Source organism: Copadichromis virginalis, linkage group LG20, assembly GCF_057382275.1.
Source record: "Copadichromis virginalis isolate Kocher_CV1m ecotype Utaka linkage group LG20, C_Virginalis_male_GT1.1, whole genome shotgun sequence".
NCBI lineage: Eukaryota > Metazoa > Chordata > Actinopteri > Cichliformes > Cichlidae > Copadichromis > Copadichromis virginalis.
In genome coordinates this window covers 24750122-24762706 of record NC_140637.1, presented here as the reverse complement: position 1 = coordinate 24762706, position 12585 = coordinate 24750122, and positions in this window count along the sequence as shown.

Genomic DNA, 12585 nt, shown 5'->3' with positions numbered 1-12585 from the left:
AAAGTGAGGCAGGTTGCACTGGTACATTTGTGACAGCTTCACTTGAAATGCCTTCACCGCATCATACATGTCCATGAACTGACAGATTTCCTCGATGAGCTCAAAAACTCTATTGAGAACTTTTCCCCAACTCAGCCAACGGACCTCTGTATGATGAGGAATGTCAGCAAACTCTGAATCTATTAAATTAAATTAAATTAAATTAAATTAAATTAAATTAAATTAAATTAAATTAAATTAAATTAAATTAAATTAAATTAAATTCACCAATTTAATACTTCAGTGTAGAAAACTAAGCATAATGGAAATCTTTTGATAAATTTGTCAACACACTGTCTTACAGACTACCTCAACTTTTGTGTGGACACGGTCGCCCCTGCTAAGACGGTACGGTGTTATCCTAATAACAAACCGTGGGTAACACAGGAAGTCAAAGCTGTCCTCAACATGAAGAAGAAGGCTTTCAGGAGCAAAGTGAAGGAGGAGATGAAGGCAGCACAGCGGGAGGTGAAACGCTGCCTGAGGGAAGCAAAGGACACCTACAGGAGGAAGGTGGAGCAGAAGTTGGAGAGGAACAACATGAGGGAGGTCTGGAATGGTGTGAAAACCATCACAGGCCACAACACCAAGAAAAGCACAGTGGGGGGGACTGTGGAGAAGGCAAACGAACTTAACAACTTCTTCAACAGGTTTGACCAGCCCACAACCCCCCCACCCTCACCTTCACTACAGAGTCCAATCCCCACTCTCCTACCTCCCTCGCTTCCCCCCCTTCCTGACACCATGACACCCCCCTCCTCCAATCCCTCTCTCAGCAGCAAGACATCTCCCCCCCTCCCCTCCTCCCAAACATCTCCCAGTGTCACAGTGGATCAGGTCAGGAGACAACTGAGGAAGCTTCGCCCCAGAAAGGCAGCAGGCCCAGACAAGGTGTGTCCTAGGATGCTAAAGGCGTGTGCTGCTGAACTTGGGGAGCCGCTACAACGAGTCTTCAACCTCAGTCTGCGACTGGGGAGAGTGCCCGCCCTATGGAAGACATCCTGCATCGTCCCGGTCCCCAAAAAGAACCGGCCCAATGAGCTGAATGACTTCCGACCGGTGGCACTGACGTCACATCTTATGAAGACTCTAGAGCGGCTCTTCCTCAACCTCCTCCGACCACAGGTACAACATGCCCAGGACCCACTACAGTTTGCATACAAGGCGGGTGTCGGAGTGGAGGATGCCATCCTGTACCTCCTACACAGAGCCCACTCACACCTGGATGGGGGAAAAGGCACGGTCAGGATCCTGTTTCTTGACTTTTCCAGTGCCTTTAATACCATCCGGCCCTGTATGCTTCAAGAAAAACTGAACAGGATGGAGGTGGACCCCTGCCTGGTGGCTTGGATCTCCGACTACCTCACCGACAGACCACAGTACGTCAGGCTGAAGGACATCACGTCTGACACAGTGGTCAGCAGCACAGGAGCACCACAGGGAACTGTGCTGTCCCCTCTTCTCTTCACCCTGTACACCTCTGACTTCTGCTACAACTCTGAATTATGCCACATTCAGAAGTTTGCAGACGACACAGCCATCATGGGGTGTATCTGGGATGATCAGGAAGAGGAGTACAGAAGTCTGGTGAGGAACTTTGTCGCATGGAGTCACACAAACCACCTGCAACTCAACACCTCAAAGACTAAGGAACTGGTTGTGGACTTCGGGAGGTCTAGAGCAGGTCCACTGCCGGTTCAGATAGAGGGGGAGGAGGTGGAGGTGGTCAACAAGTACAAGTACCTCGGGCTGTGGGTGGACAATAAACTGGACTGGTCATGCAACACAGAGCACCTGTATAAAAAAGCCCAAAGCCGACTGTACTTCCTCAGGAGGCTGAGGTCTTTTAACATCTGCAGGAAGCTCCTGAGGATGTTTTACCAGTCAGTGGTTGCTGGAGTACTTTTCTATGCTGTGGTGTGCTGGGGGAGCAGCACAGCAAAGAAGGACTCATCCAGGCTGGAGAAACTGATCAGGAGGGCTAGCTCTGTGGTCGGCATGAAGCTGGACACTCTGGTGACAGTGGCAGAGAAAAGGACATTAAAGAAACTGATGGACATTATGGACAATGCCAGACATCCTCTGCACACGGCCATAAACAACCAGAAGAGTCTGTTCAGTGACAGGTTGCTTCTCCCAAAGACAAGAACTAACAGACTTAAAAACTCCTTTGTCCCACACGCCATCAGACTGTTTAACTCCTCCCTGGAGGGGAGAGGGAGGGGAAACAGGAGGACAAAGGAGGGGGGAACAACTAAGCTGTAGTGCCTCTTCACCTCACTGTGCAATACCTTTTGTGCAATACTTTTGTAAATAGTCAACGGTGCAATAGACTCAATACTTGAAATGTGCAATTCACTTGTATTTTTATTTTTATTCCTATTTATTCTATTTATCCCCTTCGTATATTTTATTTATATTGTCTCTGTATTTATATATATATATATATATATATATATATGTGTGTGTGTGTGTGTGTGTGTGTGTGTGTGTGTGTGTGTGTGTGTGTGTGTGTATTATATATATATATATATATATATATATATATAATATTCTGTAACTCTGTAACTTCTGTCGGTGCTGTGCTTTTTTGGAAATCGAATTTCCCAGAGGAACCCACCCGAGGGATTAATAAAGTTCTATCTAATCTAATCTAATCTAAAATTACATTAGAAAATACAAAATAAAGTATAAATAAGTATTTGTACATTACTGGCAGTAATAAATGGTGGTTAGCACTGTTGCCTCACAGCAAGAAGGTCCTGAGTTCAATACCACCACCAGGGTCTTTCTGTGTGGAGTTTGCATGGGTTCTCACCCACAGTCCAAAGACATACAGGCTGTATCCCAATTCAGGGTCTGCAGCCTTAAAGGCCCCGGACACCAAGAACCAACGCACCGACCCCTGAGGGCATCAGCCACTGGCAGGGAGTATGGTGAGGGGAGATAAGCCTCCCCTGCACACTGGTGACACCCCTGCACCCCAAGGCCCTACTTGTGTGGGCTGGGGGATGGGGGGGGGGGGGGGGGGGGGAATAGACCACTGACCTTAGTAGGCACCCCCAACACCCACCAAGGCAACGGGGCCCAGGCCCATCCAGACTGGGGCCTACGGCAGCAGCACCGCCAAGCCCCACAGGACCCAGGGCAGCCCACCTGACCCCACCGCAGAGGAAACTGTACCCACTCCAACATTCAATCATCTCCCAGACTACACAAGACTATAGACACCCAGGTTGATTTTATTCTCCACCTCTCATATGTCTCTCCCCCACCTGCAGAGTGGACTTCTGCAAGGAAACCAATGGATTAAGCTGGTTTTAAAACTCTGGTTACAGTTTCTTAACAAGAATGATTGGAATGAAGAGGCCAGGATCTTAAGATGATGCGCTTATGATCTTGATTTTTTACCCAATAAGTTAGATGTGAGATAGAAAAACTGGGCAGGACAAGGCTTAACGGCATACTGTATGTTTTATGATAAGGGAAATCTTAGGGACTTCCAGTCAGTTAAGCAAGACTGATTTTTTTTTTCAGGTTTCTCCAAATCCCGCATCATTTACATAACTTTATACCCAAGAGAACAAATCTTTTCTTTCTTCCTGTTCTGAATAGATTTGTTGAGGCATACCATGTGGATCCTGGTCTCAAAGTGATTTCTAGACTGTACAAGGGTTTACAGGAGGTTAGGAATTTGAATACAATTTACATCAAACAAAAATGGGAAAGAATCTCTAGCTCTAATATATGGAGATGTTTTGGCTGGAAGAGTCTTTGCCAATTTTTTTATTAAACCTGCACAAAGTAAACATTATTCCAACTCCTCCAGCAGCTGGAGAAACTGTGGGGCCCAAGGAGTAAAGCACCTCCACTTGTTTTGGTCCTGTCCATTGATAAACACTTTTTGGGTTTCGATTCATTCTGAGTTACAGACTATTCTTAGTATGCAGCTTCCCTTTAACTGGGATGAACTCTTGTTTGGATGTTTATACTCAGTATTGTGGATAAAGTGATCAAGCTATTATATGGCATTTTGAGTGTGGCTGCCCGAAAGACTATCACTAAGAAATGGCTAAGTGTAAAAATTCTGTCACTAAATGACTGGTATGAGGTTGTCTATGGTTGTTTAAAATGGAAAAAATTACATTCTCTAACAGATTTCAATATGACACATTTGTTGTGATTTGGGACAAATGGAAACATTACCTTTTTGCTCTCACAGTGACCTTTGTATTGTAAGCAATACAAGGTCAGGAATAATACACCGTTGGTAAGCACACACAGAAAGTGGCAACTAAAAAAAAATCTTTATTTATATAGCTCCAAATCACAAAAACAGTCACCTCAAGGTGCTTTATATTGTACAGTAGATCGTACAATAATAGATACAGAGAAAAACCCAACAGTCATATGACCCCCTATGAGCAAGCACTTTGGCGACAGTGGGAAGGAAAAACTCCCTTTTAACAGGAAGAAACCTCCGGCAGAACCAGGCTCAGGGAGGGGCGGCCATCTGCTGCGACCGGTTGGGGTGAGAGAAGGAAGACAGGATAAAGACATGCTGTGGAAGAGAGACAGAGATTCATAACAAGCACGATTCAATGCAGAGAGGTCTATTAACACTCCCTCTGGCGCAACACTGCAGTTGTCTTTTACTCGCGAGGACGGTCATAGAGCGCTCTTCCCCGCAGCCTCCTCATCATCCCAGAACCACCTCATTTCTTCAGCTATGGGATCTTCTGCTTGCTGGGCCGGGTTTATTTCCATTTCTCCTGCTGGGATCTCTGCTCTGTTATTGACCCAGGGTCGTTCTACTTGAGGTGGAGAACACGGAGAATTTCTTAAGTCAAGAGGCCGCGCAGCAGACCAATTTGAAGCCAGTGGACCATCGGGTGAATTGCTTCAAAATTTTCACTGTACTTGTACTCTGGATATTGCTCCATGTCATTTACTAAAAGATGTTATGACACTGTGGGTATGAGTTTGCTGTCTATTGTCCATAGCAGTCTTCAGTCTGGGTGTGTCCCTGCTGACTTTAAACATGCTGTGGTGGAACCTATTCTACAGCTCCAGACCTTTCTAGATAAAAATGGCATTAGTGAAGTATTTCAGTCATGTTTTAAAGCCCACCACAGCACTGAAACTGCTTTTTTAAAAGGTTTTAATGACCTTTTCACTTTTGCTGACTTGGGAGATTCTGCCATTTTAATACTATTAGACCTCAGTGCTGCCTTTGATACCGTAGATCATAGGATTCTTATCTCTCGGCTTGAACACTGTCGGAGTCAAAGCGACTGCACTGGAGTGGTTTAAATCTTATCTGTCCAACCAAAGCTTTTCTGTTAGACTGGGCGATATACAGGGAGTGCAGAATTATTAGGCTCGAAAGCCTACTACCAATTTAGCATTTTAGGTGATGTGCATCTCTGTAATGAGAAGGGGTGTGGTCTAATGACATCAACACCCTACATCAGGTGTGCATAATTATTAGGCAACGTCCTTTCCTTTGGCAAAATGGGTCAAAAGAAGGACTTGACAGGCTCAGAAAAGTCAAAAATAGTGAGATATCTTGCAGAGGGATGCAGCAGTCTCAAAATTGCAAAGCTTCTGAAGCGTGATCATCGAACAATCAAGCGTTTCATTCAAAATAGTCAACAGGGTCGCAAGAAGCGTGTGGAAAAACCAAGGCGCAAAATAACTGCCCATGAACTGAGAAAAGTCAAGCGTGCAGCTGCCAAGATGCCACTTGCCACCAGTTTGGCCATATTTCAGAGCTGCAACATCACTGGAGTGCCCAAAAGCACAAGGTGTGCAATACTCAGAGACATGGCCAAGGTAAGAAAGGCTGAAAGACGACCACCACTGAACAAGACACACAAGCTGAAACGTCAAGACTGGGCCAAGAAATATCTCAAGACTGGTTTTCCTAAGGTTTTATGGACTGATGAAATGAGAGTGAGTCTTGATGGGCCAGATGGATGGGCCCGTGGCTGGATTGGTAAAGGGCAGAGAGCTCCAGTCCGACTCAGACGCCAGCAAGGTGGAGGTGGAGTACTGGTTTGGGCTGGTATCATCAAAGATGAGCTTGTGGGGCCTTTTCGGGTTGAGGATGGAGTCAAGCTCAACTCCCAGTCCTACTGCCAGTTTCTGGAAGACACCTTCTTCAAGCAGTGGTACAGGAAGAAGTCTGCATCCTTCAAGAAAAACATGATTTTCATGCAGGACAATGCTCCATCACACGCGTCCAAGTACTCCACAGCGTGGCTGGCAAGAAAGGGTATAAAAGAAGAAAAACTAATGACATGGCCACCTTGTTCACCTGATCTGAACCCCATTGAGAACCTGTGGTCCATCATCAAATGTGAGATTTACAAGGAGGGAAAACAGTACACCTCTCTGAACAGTGTCTGGGAGGCTGTGGTTGCTGCTGCACGCAATGTTGATGGTGAACAGATCAAAACACTGACAGAATCCATGGATGGCAGGCTTTTGAGTGTCCTTGCAAAGAAAGGTGGCTATATTGGTCGCTGATTTGTTTTTGTTTTGTTTTTGAATGTCAGAAATGTATATTTGTGAATGTGGAGATGTTATATTGGTTTCACTGGTAAAAATAAATAATTGAAATGGGTATATATTTGTTTTTTGTTAAGTTGCCTAATAATTATGCACAGTAATAGTCACCTGCACACACAGATATCCCCCTAAAATAGCTAAAACTAAAAACAAACTAAAAACTACTTCCAAAAACATTCAGCTTTGATATTAATGAGTTTTTTGGGTTTATTGAGAACATGGTTGTTGTTCAATAATAACATTATTCCTCAAAAATACAACTTGCCTAATAATTCTGCACTCCCTGTATAATCCTCAAAAACCTCACTCGCTTGTGGGGTCCCCTAGGGGTCCATTCTTGGCCCAGTTCTCTTTTCAATTTATATGCTCCCTATGGGTTCAGTTTTTTTTTAAAAAAATATGGCATCTCATTTCATTGTTATGCAGACGACTCACAGATTTAGCTGCCACTGAAATGTACATCTTTGAATCCTCTGAAGGGTTTGCTAGATGTCCAGGAGCAAAATTCAGAGTTTTAGTTGTTTTCTAGGTGCCCCATCTTCTTCTTCATCATCATCCTCCTCCCTTGGTCTCCTCCTTGAACCTCCCGGTACTGGGCTGGGGGGCAGTGGCACAGGGGCATCCTGAACATTGTCTCCGCCATCATCATCGTCATTCCCATCATTGTTGTTGCTATCAGTGTCACTGTGGTCGCTGTCACTGTCAGGACCACTCTCAGGGTCACTTTCGTTGTCGCTCTCATCCTCCTCATCATCCCAGAACCAGTTCTCCATTTCTTCAGCAATGGGATCTTCTGCTTGCTGGGCCGGGTGTATTTCAATTTCTCCTGCTGGGATTTCTTCTCTGTTATGGACCCAGGGTCCTTCTACTTGAGGTGGATTTATTTCTATCCCCGCTACTGGAACATCAGCCTGTTCCTCCTCTTCGTTATCAGCCTCTTGATCATTGTCCTGAACTCTGTCCTCCTCCTCATCATTTCGTTGCACTTGATGAATAACTTGGCCCAGAACACGGAGGTTTTGCTCAGTTAAGAGGCCGCTCAACACACCGTACTCAAGCCAGCGGACCATCGGCCGAATCGCTTCAAAATCCGGACGCTGTTGCAGTTCCAAAATCAGTTCATCGACGGGTACCCCTACAACAACAAACAGGGAAATATATTATTGTTATCATTCATATGATGAGAAAACTGTCCACAAATTCCAATTTATGCAAAATAACTACTTAGGGAACATACAAATATACGCCCACTAAACTTATTACAGTGTGATTGTTCCTTCAAGTAAAAAAGGCTTCAGTCGATGAGCAGCAACGTGTAAATGTCCTCATGTCAGTTTTCCTCAGCCCTCACTCACAGTTGTAATGCACTATTAAATTCAATTATTAGGATTTTGTTATAATTAAGTGCAAAGTCTAAATCATTTTTATAAAGAGACATGTGTATTCCCAGTGCACCAGGAAATACACAGTACCACACAGATGTTTTCAGGGCTCAGAGCAGCCTCTGGGCTTTGTGTGACTGAGGCCTTAAAACTTCAGAAACTTTCATGTGTAGTAACAAACTGTCAGATAATCCACGAGAAAAACTGCAAAGAGAGACCACACGCTTGTCACACCCCTGAAAACACGGGGGAAAGAATCACGAAAGTGATATTTCGTTGTCTCTCATGCAGTAGTTTACAGCGGTCCCTCGTTTATCGCGGGAGTTATGTTCTAACAATAACCCGCGACAGGTGAAATCAGAAGTAGCCAGCTTTATTTTTTACAATTATTATAGATGTTTTAAGGCTGGAAAATCTCTCACTACACACTTTATACACTTTTCTCAGACAGGCACGAACATTTTCAAACCTTTGTAGAAACATAAGTCCAGTAGGGGAGACCGGGGATAGTTGTAACGTGGGTCAGTTGTAACACTTCCAATTTCTCCAATCAGGGCTAAGTTTCAAATGATGTGATTCATCCTGTGCATGCCCAATTCAGTTCTGCTATCACATGTGAAAAATCAGCACATTTTGTCAAACACAGACAATTTAACACGAAAAAAAGTAATTTGTATGCCAAAAAGTAAGTTTTTCTACTTTATTTCAATTTCTAATAGCATTATCTGCTTTTCAGTTAAACTCATCAAACTTAAATTGTGTTATTTGTATGTCTATGGGGATATATTCTGTGTAGGTCTTTAGTGCTAATGTTTTAGCCGTTGGCTGTAATGTTAGCTAGTTCATGGCTATAGGAGTCTGGGTTATTTGTAACAATAACGCAGATGTTACAACTTACCACACTATTACTTTAACTTATATTAAACAAGTTGGGGCAACGACATCAGCAGAGAGAGGTTCACTGGTCACATTTGTATATGCGGTTAATGCCATTGGCAACACAATTCCTCCACTGTTTGTGTTCCCACACACACATTATGCAGACCACTGTGTCAGAGATGGACCAGTAGGAAGTACTGGTAGTGGAAATAAATCAGGATGGGTGCAAGAAACAGATTTCCTCATCTTTCTGAAGCACTTTGCAAACCACACCAAGGTAAGCCATGAAAAAAAGTAATGGAATTTCGATGCTGGTGAACAACTACATTTTTTAAGCTTCATTGTTATGTTCAAAATTGGTGCAAGAGTTGTAGGTTATAATGCCCACTGAGCCAATGAGGCCAAACTCAAGGAAGACCAACCAAAATTAATGAAATATTCAGTTGCAGAAAATTCCATAACTTGTCTTTTTTGGGGGGTTGGAATATGTTCAAAAGCTAGATTTCTGCATTCTGTCACACACACACATAGCTACATTAATGGCTCTAAGTGCATTCATGTGTTGAATAAACAAAGATTACATATTAATATTTTGTCAGTACCCTTATTTCATTGTGTTACATTTCACCCCAGGATATGTTACAACTAACCCAGACTATGGGGTTAATTGTAACATTTCACTCTTTGTGTTTGAGACCATACCATGCAATGGGTAATTGTGCTGCAGAGAAAATAGCTGCACTATTTAATAGCCGAGACATGTAAATACTTTGCATTACATTTTGAATCCACTACCTTAAAAGAGCTCCAATTTACAGACAGAAATGTGAAAAATGTTACAACTATCCCCGGTCTCCCCTATTATAGAATGAAACCAAAGGCAGCCGCAGGAGCCTCTGACGGTGCAAAACGTTTCGTCGGCATTGTTGTGTTTGATGGGGAGAAAACTTACAACATACAGTACAGCACAGAGTCACACTGCTAGCGATTGAAGATGTGTGTAAATTCGACAAGCTAAACGCATTCTGTACTGTACAGCAGCGGTCCCCATCCTAAAACCAGTTTGTCACCTTTAAGGTGTGGCGGATAAATACAACAAAATAAAAATGATACGACCAAGACAAAAACTGTGGTATTTTGTAAATATAATATATAATAATATATAACTTTATTAGCAGCGTCCTCCTGAAATGCACCAACAACATTGAGAGTAACGTCCGATCCTCTCTGCGCCTTAATGCTCTCTGGTCGCTATGGTAACGCGTAAATAGTTATTTCAAAATAAAACAACTACACCAGGGGAAAAGACCCAGGAAAACAGATAAAAACCCTGAAAACCATAAATTTCACAGCCTCAACTCTCGCGGCCCGGTACCAAACGACTCACGGACCGGATGAGAGCGCGCGGTGGAGGATGGAGTCACTAACAATTAGAATAGAATAGAATAGAATTCAACTTTATTGTCATTGCACATGCACAGGTACAGGGCAACGAAATGCAGTTTGCATCCATCCAGAAGTGCTTTAGTGATATAGATATATTACAATATATATTAGCAATAATATAGATATGTGAGTATATTACAGAAATGGGTCTATTATGGTATGTTATAATGTACACGGTATGAAGTATGTTGTGAATATTCTATAACTATAAGTATGTACAGGCTGTAGTGAGTACAAGCTATGTACAGGATATGAACAGGATATAAATATGAAAAACTATACAGAATATGAAATAAATAACTTTACAGAATCTGGGATATACAGCTATACAGAAATGGGAACTATGCAAGTTGTAAACAGTTGTAGGATTAAAGATTATCGAATGTACAGAATGATTATTTACACAGAGCTATACAGTAGTGCAGTTAAGATAAGTGAGATATAATTCCTACAGAGGCTATATAAAGTGCTAGTGGTTGTGAGTGGTGGTTCAGTCCATGTTATTATTGTGTTTGAGGGTACAGTTGTCCATTGTGGGTGTGTGTATGTTCAGTCCATGAGTTTAACGTGGGTCAGATGTCAGGAGGCAGAGTTCAGGAGTCTGACAGCTGTGGGGAAGAAGCTGTTCCGGTACCTGGTGGTCTTAGTCCGGAGGCTCCTGTGGCGCCTCCCAGAGGGCAGGAGGGTGAAGAGTCCATGTGATGGGTGACTGGGGTCTTTGATGATTTTCCCAGCCCTTTTCAGACACCGCTTCCTGTAGATGTCTTTTATGGCAGGAAGTGGTGCTCCGGCGATGCGCTGGGCAGTTTTCACGACCCTCTGCAACGCCTTCCGGTCCGAGGCAGAGCAGTTCCCGTACCAGACTGTTATACAGTTGGTCAGGATGCTCTCGATGGTGCAGCGATAGAAGTTCACCAGGATGTCTGAGGACAGGTGGTTCTTCCTCAGAGTCCTCAAGAAGAAGAGGCGCTGGTGAGCCTTCTTGACCAGCTTGGAGCAGTTGGTCGTCCAGGTGAGATCCTCGGAGATGTGGACTCCCAGGAACTTGAAGCTGCTCACACGCTCCACAGCCGTCCCCTTAATGTGGATGGGTGGATGTGGGTCAGCATTCCTCCTGTAGTCCACGATGAGCTCCTTGGTCTTCTCGGTGTTAAGCAGCAGGTTGTTTCTGTCGCACCACTCAGCCAGACGATCCACCTCCTCTCTGTAGGCGGCCTCATCGTTGTCACTGATGAGGCCAATCACCGTGGTGTCATCTGCAAACTTAATGATGGTGTTGGAACCATCAGCAGGTCTGCAGTCGTGGGTGAAGAGGGAGTAGAGGAAAGGGCTCATCACACAGCCTTGTGGTACACCGGTGTTCATTGTGATGGTAGATGAGCAGCGGTTATCCAGCCGGACATGTTGGGGGCGGTTGGTCAGGAAGTCCAGTAACCATTTGCAGATGAGGGAACTGATGCCAAGGTCTGTCAGTTTCCTGATGAGTTGTGAGGGGTGGATTGTATTGAATGCTGAACTGAAGTCTAAACAGCATTCTGGCGTAGGTGTTGTTGTTGTCCAGGTGTGAGAGGACAGAGTGCATTGCGATGGAGACTGCATCCTCTGTGCTCCTGTTCCGGCGGTATGCGAATTGGTGGGGGTCCAGGGTGGGGGGGAGACAGGATTTGAAGTGTGCTAGGACCAGTCGCTCTAAGCACTTAGTGATGATGGGGGTGAGTGCTACTGGGCGGTAATCATTGAGGCAAGATGGGTTGGAGTTTTTGGGTATCGGGACGATGGAGGTGGATTTGAAGCAGGCCGGTACCACAGCGTGGGCCAAGGACAGATTGAATATGTCTGTGAGCACTCCTGCAAGCTCCCCAGAACACGCTCTGAGAACACGCCCGGGGATGCCATCAGGGCCTGCAGCCTTGTGGACATTGATCCTACTCAGCACCGCTCCTACATCGGTGGGGGAGAGAGTCATAGGTTGGTGGTCTGGCGTCATGTCTGCTTTGGTTGTGGTTGTGGGGTTCCCTCGCTCAAAACGAGCATAAAAGTTGTTGAGCTCGTTGAGGAAGGAGACATCAGAGGATGCGGGGGAGGGTTTGGTGGTCCTGTAGTCTGTGATGGTCTTGATCCCAGAAAGGCGATTAGTAATGGACTAATAAAATGACAACCATTAATGCAACATGAAAAAAATAATAACAATTTTCTTATCGTATTTACATCGTTTTTATGCTTATGGCACCTAATATGAATTAATTATTAACTGTACACCTTTGCT